The sequence below is a fragment of the Lissotriton vulgaris genome, chromosome 3_2, assembly GCF_964263255.1.
Source record: "Lissotriton vulgaris chromosome 3_2, aLisVul1.2, whole genome shotgun sequence".
Taxonomy (NCBI): domain Eukaryota; kingdom Metazoa; phylum Chordata; class Amphibia; order Caudata; family Salamandridae; genus Lissotriton; species Lissotriton vulgaris.
In genome coordinates this window covers 291,584,703-291,594,034 of record NC_141690.1, presented here as the reverse complement: position 1 = coordinate 291,594,034, position 9,332 = coordinate 291,584,703, and positions in this window count along the sequence as shown.

Here is a 9,332-nt window from a genome sequence, read left to right as displayed (position 1 = left end):
ACCAAGGAACCATCTGAAATACCCCTAACATGCGTGACCACCTACAGCTCTATCTCAGATGCAATGAAAAAATCAGTGAACAAACATTGGAAAATCCTAACAAGCAACAAAAGAACCTGGAAAAAACCCTTTTTTCTTTCAAAAAAGGCATAAGTTTAAAAGACTCTCTGGTCCACACGCGCCCGAAGGTTGGTACCTCTGCCTCCGGGACTACAAGGTCGATCACAGATGCATGGGGCTTGCCCCCCGTGACAGGACACTTCCCTTGTGCCAACTGTAGCGTATGCCATCTAACTACGCACACGAAACAACTTTCACTTGAAACAGGAAAGATATGGACACAGAAGAGCCATACCAATTGCAATTCGACCAATGTTGTCTACATGGTAACCTGTCCCTGCCAGAAGAGATATATAGGGATGACAACTCGCAAAATTAAACAAAGGATCTGCGAGCATCGTAGCAACATTAGGTGTCAAAAGTCAGCAACCAAAATGAGTGAACATTTTCTTCAACAACACCACACGCCTAATGACCTACGGTGGACAATAATTGAGCAAGTCACTTCAGAGAGAAACACCACCAACATTCTCTTTGAAAAAGAGCAACGTTGGGTGTATAGACTGGGTACCCACATCATTGGGCTTAATGACCAGATTCCTTGGTCTTCTGTTCTCAAGCGGTAAGCCTACCACAGTCCTGAAAGCTAACCTCTGCATCTTTCGCCACGATCCTTTGCTCACCTTCACCTATGTGAACAATACCACTTACTGCCGCCATAGTTCTGGTCTCGTTGTGCCTGCTCTGTTTCTCCTTCTCTGTTTACTTAGAATCGAAAATATAATTGTCCACTTCACCTTTCGATTCTGTCAGACTCGTTGTCATCTGACGAACGAGGCTTTCGTCACCGCTAGGAATGATCTAATCACTCACCATGGCAACGCGAGTGTTTGGATCACAAGCCCTGGTCTGATCCTTAACTCTGCTGGGATACTGAGGTGCATGCGTTATGTCACACCTTCTAAGCCTCCACAACAACGCGAGGGCTTGCATCCCAAGCCTCACATCTGTCCACACACCCCCTGGCACGCCTACCTTCGGCCACGGCAACGCCCTCAACCGCGCGCTTTACCGCGGAGAGAGTATTTCAATGCCATTCGATCTCCGGACATCCATCCACGGGGTTATGGGGGCAATGGGGAGGGTGTGAATACGCATGGGCCTACATGCCGAGGCTGAAAGGAGAGGTAATTTTATGGCCATTTTGGATTCTCACTCCAGTCTATGGTGGGCTGGCAGGGGGTAAGGGAAGCGACCTCCCAAGAGGCCAGGTGTTGCCATCTCAGCCCCAGTGTCTTTTAGGCCTTGTTGCTGGGTTTAAATGACTGGATATGACATTAAGATTAATCCTGAATCGCTGCACAAAATGTGTGCCTAGAAAAGTACACAAAGCACTGACTGGAAAGGTGTCAGTGATGTAAACTAGCATTTACAACAATAGTTAAGTGAACACTGCAGTACATGCAGATGTCAGCGAGACGTAAAGCAAGTGCACAAGTGGTAAAACCAGATGGGCCACTGATTATAGGAGTAACTGACTAAAGCAGAATTAAACTATTATATCACAAACTGAGAGTCACCTGCAAATCGTGAGGTCCTGTAAAACCAGCTTCATAGATCTAATTATCAGAGGCTCCCATGCTGTCAGACAGAAAGGATGTTATGCAGCTACAGAAAGGGGTTCCTGAACCAGTGTGTTTCAGAAGATATTTGATGCACACAAAAGAGGGTGTTCCTTACTTTATCGGAGTTGCCTGCGAAAGGTCTGTGTAATTTGCACTTCGTGAAAAGTGGGCTACAGTTTTTTTTTAGTTTATTGTTATTCTTTTAGGATTGCGGGTCTCAGGAACGTGCAGGCATCTCTGCTTCATGCACAAGCACTTTTAACATGTGCTGCCTGCTTTGGGGCCACTGCAATTATGCAGCAATGGAGGACAAAATGATGCTGCAGTGTTGGCTAAATTATGCAGCAAAGAAAGGCTGCTGCCTAATGTGAGGTACATTTTCTGATACTTTATTATTTTGACTTTTTTACACATCCCACAGTCTCTGCAAAGCTTTTGCCTCAATAATACCAGTTTAACATACAAGTGCAGCAGTGAGAACGGTGACCAGCCAACCTTTGTAAAGGGCTTTCTACTTCACAGCAACAAAAGTCACGTGTTTTGATCCATTTGAGGTACATACAATTTTTTTGTTAAAATCATCAGATTATGCGGCCGATGATGTATTAAGTGGAAAATATGGCAGAGCCATAATTATGTGGAAAAGATTAGAAAATTAGGATATTTTGCCATTCATGTTTCACCTTCCTCATGCTGTCTCTGTTGGGTGGTATTTCTAGACACCTACAGTGCTTTTGGAGAGACAAAGTATGAAGGTGTCTAATAGTGATTGCAGAGGATAGTAGTCTCAAGGGGAGAAAATAACTGATTGAGATAATCAGAGGAACACTGATGGAGCAAGTATTTGCATATGACGCGACTTGCTTGTATCAAGAACCTCGAATAACAGTAATAGAAACTAACTCTGTTTTGTCTTTAATATTGCATTTCACACTACACGGGGGTGTCCCAGTGACGCTTGCCTATGTGTTTACTAAAGGTAATGAAGCTTGCTAATAATATGGTTGCTGCTTTGCGGGAATCTAGTCTGCGCATGCGTCTGTCATGTCCACGTGATGTGACGCACTTGCAGTTCTGGAGGGAATTTGTCGCCCATGCGCAGTATTGCTAAAATGGCCGCTTTGTTTCTCACATGCTCCGGGCTTGCACTGCTGCTTTGGCAAAGCCGTTTTTTTCCGCTTAACTCCTAATGCTATAGTTATTATAAAATAAGGGATATAGTATAGCCATTCACGGTATACAGTGTATTCATTTTATTCTGTGTCTCTAATTTGTTTTCGCTTACTTTTCATGTACCATCCTTGGGGGGGGGGGGGGTCTGGGAAGCACCGCTACTCCATCTTGAAGTCAGGGTAGAACCAGTCCTGTGACGGGGAAGAGAAAGTCATGCAGCAGTGGAACCCAGCCAGCTGGCAGCTAAAGCAAAGATGCTCATGGGAACCTGCTCTCTGACCCAGCTGAAGAAGCCGAACAGTTACCTGCAATTGCAACAATTGTATATGAAATTGTGTACCTCATTGTCTGCTAAAACCTCTCTTGCAATGAGAACTGGAATGTAATGGGTGGGTTCGAAAATGAATATTAAGTCTGAGAAAGTTCGAAATTTAGGAGGTACCATGACCTAACCTCCTCTCTTGCCCAATCAGAAATTAGGGAACCTTTCACTTGCAACATTTGTGGGTGGTACGTTGTCCAGAAAACAGTATAATTAGTCTAGGTTTAGCTAGAGAAATTGTCCGACTTGTCCGAATAGCTGACCTGTCACTGACCCAACGAACTCTATAAGTGATTGATACAGAGAGCTGCGGAGCACTCTGTCCGTAATTTCCCCAGACTCAGCCAGAGTTTGGGAAACCTTAAGTGCTGGCGAAGCACTTTGCTGGGAGATTCGAGAACCCAATCGGGGTTATTGGCAGAGTTCTTGCAGAGAGGGGGTAGCGCAGGTGTTGCATCCGAAGCTGCAGGTGTTGGTCGTACCCTTTGGTGAGCCCAGTCCTGATCCAAATCCTGAGGTTATCCTGTCCTGACTGTCCATGAGCTGTACCTGCTCGCCTACTGGCAGCCTAAGTCTTTGAGGGTCCTTTCCCGCCTTTTTCCAACGGACCCGTGGCCAGGGTTGGTCTTCATTCTGTCCTAGGTAAATATAAACTTGCGTGGGTGATTGTCTTTCTCAAATCTTCATTCCCTTCTCGAATAAAGCAAATTACCTTTTGTCCTTTACCCTGTTTTTCTCTACAAATAAGGTTCTCGTATAATTTGATGTATTAGTATGTTCCATTCTCTCCCTACCCTTAGTCGAATACAGAATCATATGCATATATAGTTTGTTCCATTCTTACCCTCCCTTTAGTGAATACGAATCAAATCAAAGTTTTGTTTCTTATAGACCGTTAGTGATAATCGAAAATCTGCTTTGACTAGTATTGTTCCCTTTTCTTACCCGCCTTTTAGTAAAGTTATGAAAGTCTGTTGATCTAAAATTAGCGTGTTCCTTATTTGCCTTCCCTTTATTTCCAAATTTCTAAATGTTTCTCACTTTGATTCATTGTTATACTATTTTCTTAATTCTAGTGATAGATAGTTTGATTTGTGTTAACCTGTGGCTCATTGAAACTGAAGAAAACGAGAACTAGATAAAGGTTTTTGAAACTTCCTGCGTTTGGGGTTATTATAAGGAGTACAAAATTGTTATATGGTATTTGTGTTGTCTACTTTCTCCACAGCTAGCTCCTCGACCCATTGTGGTCTTAGGTACCTGAACGAGGATTGGTAAGTCAGGTACACAGTAGTAAATAAAGAACCGAACTGCTGATGGTAGAGTGCGGGTTGCCCGATTAAAGTATTACGTGAAATATTCATATAGGCCCAAAAGTGCATATTTGGTTGGTCGGGTGACCTGCGCGCTCTATCAACACTACCTATTTCTGACTCTACCACTGTTTGAATCTCATAATTTCTGAATTGATGCATTTGCAATTCTCATTGCTAACTAACTTGAGTAGTAATTACACAAACTACTAATATATTAATTGCACCCCATTCATCTGATAATGCTAAAAGCATCTGCAAAACCAACAGGTCTGGGTTGTTTTAGGTGTATATATTCATTTTTGATTGCTATTTCTAGATACAATAACAGGAAACAAGAAGGCATTTAATGCTGGCTTCATTACATGTTGAGTGAAGCACATAAAAAATGTAGGACTACAATTTTGCATTGACTGAGGGGCACTGAATGATGTACTCAACAGTGCTCCCCAACATGTAGGCCCTCCTGTCATAGAATTTACTCCTAAATTTTATGTTCACAAATGGTTAGGAAAAGGAAAGAGAAGTGCTGATGAAAGAACCCGCATGGCTCGGAGACAAACGGCACCTGGTTCCTCTTATAAGCGTATTTGGTACATTCTGTGATCGAAAATGTATCCCACGTTGTGAATGTATTTTAATGTAATTAACTAATATATTAAATTTCAAATAAACGTTTATCCATTGGTTGTGGATGCCAAACATACTAAAAATTGGTATGTTTTGCTCTTTTTAGCCTCACTTCTGACTCCTACTGATCCAATCCTCTGGTTATTCCCGCCTCCTGATGCTCCACCAACAGTTCCCCTACTTTTTTCTCCCAACTTCGACCACTGTTTTTAACTAATACCCAGCTAACCACGGAATAAAGTTTTTTGTTTGGGAAAGCTGCTTGGTATTTTTTAATTCACTTTTTTCGTACACTCTGTCACAAAAAAATCCCGCTCCGCAGTAACCTGGCGTTGCAGCACACCAGGGAGGCATTCTGCTTCTCCTGGTGGGCCCGATGATGAAGCATGTCACCACTCAGGGTGGTGAGTCAGGGCTTCCAAGAAATCCCTGAGAAATCCCTGCTCAGGTTGATTTGACTTTCTTTTCTTTTCTGTGCTGGACACAACTATCCCTGTGTGGACACTCTTCTGTTGTTTGTAACCAAAAGCAAGATCAGCCAAAAACTACCCCATCACTTCTGCTTTTTTTTCCACCATAAGCAAAAATTCTGATGTTGGATTGTTGCAACTGGATGCCATCCAACTCCCACAAATCCTTTGCATTAATCAGCATGAAAGGGGAACCGGAATTGACTATAAATTCTATACACTCCCCGTTGACATTCACTTTACACGCAGGAGATTTCCTCTTGTGGGCCCCTATCATGGAAGATATTTCCACCATGCCTTCAGAATTTGAGGGAGAAGAGGACAACATCAATAATTCATAACATTGTTCATCAGAATCAGACATATCTTGTGCAATTGTTTTCACCATCTGTGCAGGACTTTTTAAAGAAAGAACTGGCTTTACACATTCAAGCAAAATTACCCTTTTGCCACATTTAAAGCATGTTTGATTTAAGGCAAAACAAAGCTTAGCGTTCCCTAAATGTGATTTGCTTCCACAACGGAAACATGCAGCCTCTACTTGTTCACTTTTAGCTTTAGATTGTGACAAAGGGTGCACCGGAATGGTAGGACTGCGAGGCTGGGTTTAGTATTCAATAATTTAACTCAGGGATACATAGCCTCACCAACGAAGATCGTACCCCTGCTTCAGGCCTCCCATCACACACTCCAGGCTGTCCGCTCAGGGCTCTGCACGTCAGGCTCTACGCTCAGCTCACCGCTCACCCAGGAAAGGCCTCGCAAAACCAGGACTTCCAAACAACATGGAAACAGTTGTGTTGAGGAAATGCAGACACAGCACGGCTCCGATGCCTCGCAGAGGGGGGCGATGGCCCTACCGGACAATGAAGTGAAGTCCACACGTGAGGTAGGTTTAACACTACATTTATTCATCCAATAGTTTCCAAACCCTGGCAGCAACTGCCGCTCCACATTCTTTCCCAGAACCCTCCCGAACCCACAAGCATTCATCCAGTGACATTCCCGAACCCAACAGTACCTTAGTACCATATACTAAGGACTTACAAGGGTACACCAGTAGCCGATTGTGGAGGTACAACAGTACTTACCACAGTCAAATTTAGGTAGAAAGCACAGCGACTGGGGTCCTTATTAGCAGGATCCCAGCAGACTAAGTCAAAAACACACTGACACCCGGCAAATAGTGGGGGTAACTATGCTAGAATAGAGATACGCTGTTTGCATTTCTCCTGAGGCGGAAGCCGGGAGGTTGTTGTTTAATTTAACTGTGTGTAGCCAGATTAAGTGAGCTATCACTAGGGTCTCCTCGCGGATTTATCGCAGCGATTCCCCCCCGTTTTGAAATCTTTTTAAAACCCTCCCCTGCACTCTGCTTTATCTCCAGCAGTTTTAATTTAATTACTTAATATTTCACTCGCTCTCCACGCATTCCTAGGGGTTCTCAGCAGAGTTAAGGTGCTGAGCCCCTCGGTCCCAGGCTTCCTGTAGCGGCCATTTTGGCTTGGGAGACTTCCTTCTCTCCACTAGAGGGACAGTACTTAAGGATACGGTCATGCCTCCGCACAGCGGACGCGACCAGCGGACACGCCATATCAGGGCCGGAGTCACGCCTGAGTCCAGCCCCTCTGCACCCGTCAGCGACAAGGAGGCGCCAGGGGCCAGGTACGCTGCCCCCCCTCCCCGTCCTGCCATAATGGAACCCCTGTATACCTGTAACCTCACGAGCCCTCAAACCCTCTCGCCTTCCTTGCCATCACACCATCACTCCGGAAACGCTCATAACGACTCCCGAGTGCTGCTGGAATAAGACAGCTAACCACCAGCAGACCCCGAATACCGGTAAAAATCTGCCCTCCCCCTTAAGACCAGGTCCTCCTCCTATGTCCACCCACACCGGGTTCCTCATCAATACCCGATCGCTTGTTAAAAACAATATTACTTTCAAGGAATTCACCTCTGAGAAGCAACCCCCGTGGTTCTTTATCACCGAAACCTGGGTCATGGACTCTTCCGAGCCAGACCTAGTAAACGCCATCCCTGAAGGCTATGCATTGGCCAGAATGGATAGAATAGGACGCGTGGGAGGGGGCCTTGGGATACTCTACCATAGCTCGATTAAATGTCGTACCTTTTATCTGTCCTCCCCGCACGACCCCTTTCAGGCTATGCATTTTATCTTAAATCCTTCCCCTACGGTCTCCTTCTCAGGGATCCTGATCTATAGACCCCCTGGCCCCAGGTCCGTTTTCTATCTCGAACTCTTAAAAATTCTGGAACCCTACATCGATACCCCTAATTTTACCATCCTCGGGGATTTTAATTTTAATTTAGAAAACCGCAACTCCCCCGACACCGTCCATTTGTTGGATTCCTTAGCCTCCTGCGGTCTGCTGCAACTAGTGGGCAGCCCGACCCACTTAGCTGGGCATACCCTGGATGGGGTATTTTCTAACGACCCCCGGCTCCAGACTGGAGCCCCCCTCCCCCTGTCTTGGTCTGACCATCTGGCCGTTCCCCTTGATTTTGCAACTCCCCTTTCCACCAGACCCCAGCTGGACTGCAACAAGTAAGATTTGAGGAGGAATTTCAGGAAGATAAGCAATGAGACCCTTACTCCCTTTTTATCCAAATGCACAACCCTGCCTATAAAGGATGCTGAAGCTGCGGCTCTCGAGCTCTCTAACACCTTAGCAGAGGCCGTCGAATCTCTCACCCCGGCTCGCCAACACTACTCAGCCAGGAAGCGACCTTCGGCCCCCTGGTTCTCGGACTCCCTCAGGACCCTTAGACAGGGCTGTTGGAGGCAAGAAAGACTATGGAGATCACACTTGGACCCCATAGAGAAGGACAAACATAAAACCCTCCTCAAGGGCTATAAAGCGGCAGTGTTGGCTGAAAAGAAGGCGCACTTTACTCAATTAACTGGTTCTCTTACTTCCCCCAGAGACCTGTTTAATATAGTCAACACTTTATCCCTCCTTCAGGCTCCAGACCCTATAATAGCCTCCCAAGATCTATGCGATCGGATCTCCACCTATTTCCACACTAAAATCTTGTATATTTACACTGAGTTGGAAACCCTCAACCTCAATCTTAACCCCCTGATCCCCCCCATCAGCCGCCGTAACCCTGGAAAATCAAGCTACCGAGCTCTCCACTCGGCTCACCCATTTTCCCCCTCTCACCCCCGACCATCTTAGTGTGCTCTTGGACAGGCTTAAGTCTGGATCCTCGCTTGATCTCTTTCCTGTAAGAATCTTGAAAGAATGCAGGCAGGTACTTATGCCCCCTCTCGTGGAGGTCATGAATCTAGCTATGTCTGAAGGGGTTTATCCCTCGACGTGGAAAATGGCCATTGTCAAACCCCTTCTGAAAAAGCCCACATTGGACCCGGGGACTTTAAAAAACTTTCGTTCCATTTCTCTTCTCCCTGCCCCCACTAAACTCCTGGAGGCACACCTTAACCACCATTTGAGTGCCTTCCTCAACAGTTCCAGTTCTTTGGACCCCTCTCAGCACGGCTTCCGAAGGGCACACAGCACCGAGTCGGCACTCACTGTTGTTGTCGACAGCATTCGGGCCAAGGTTGATAGTGGCCCAACGACTTTACTGGTGCTGCTTGACTTAACGGCGGCTTTTGATACCTTGTCCCCTTCTATTCTTGCCAGTCGCCTTAGCAGGATGGGTGTAGATGGCCCCGCACTCAGCCTTCTCACATCCTTCCTTGACCAACGGC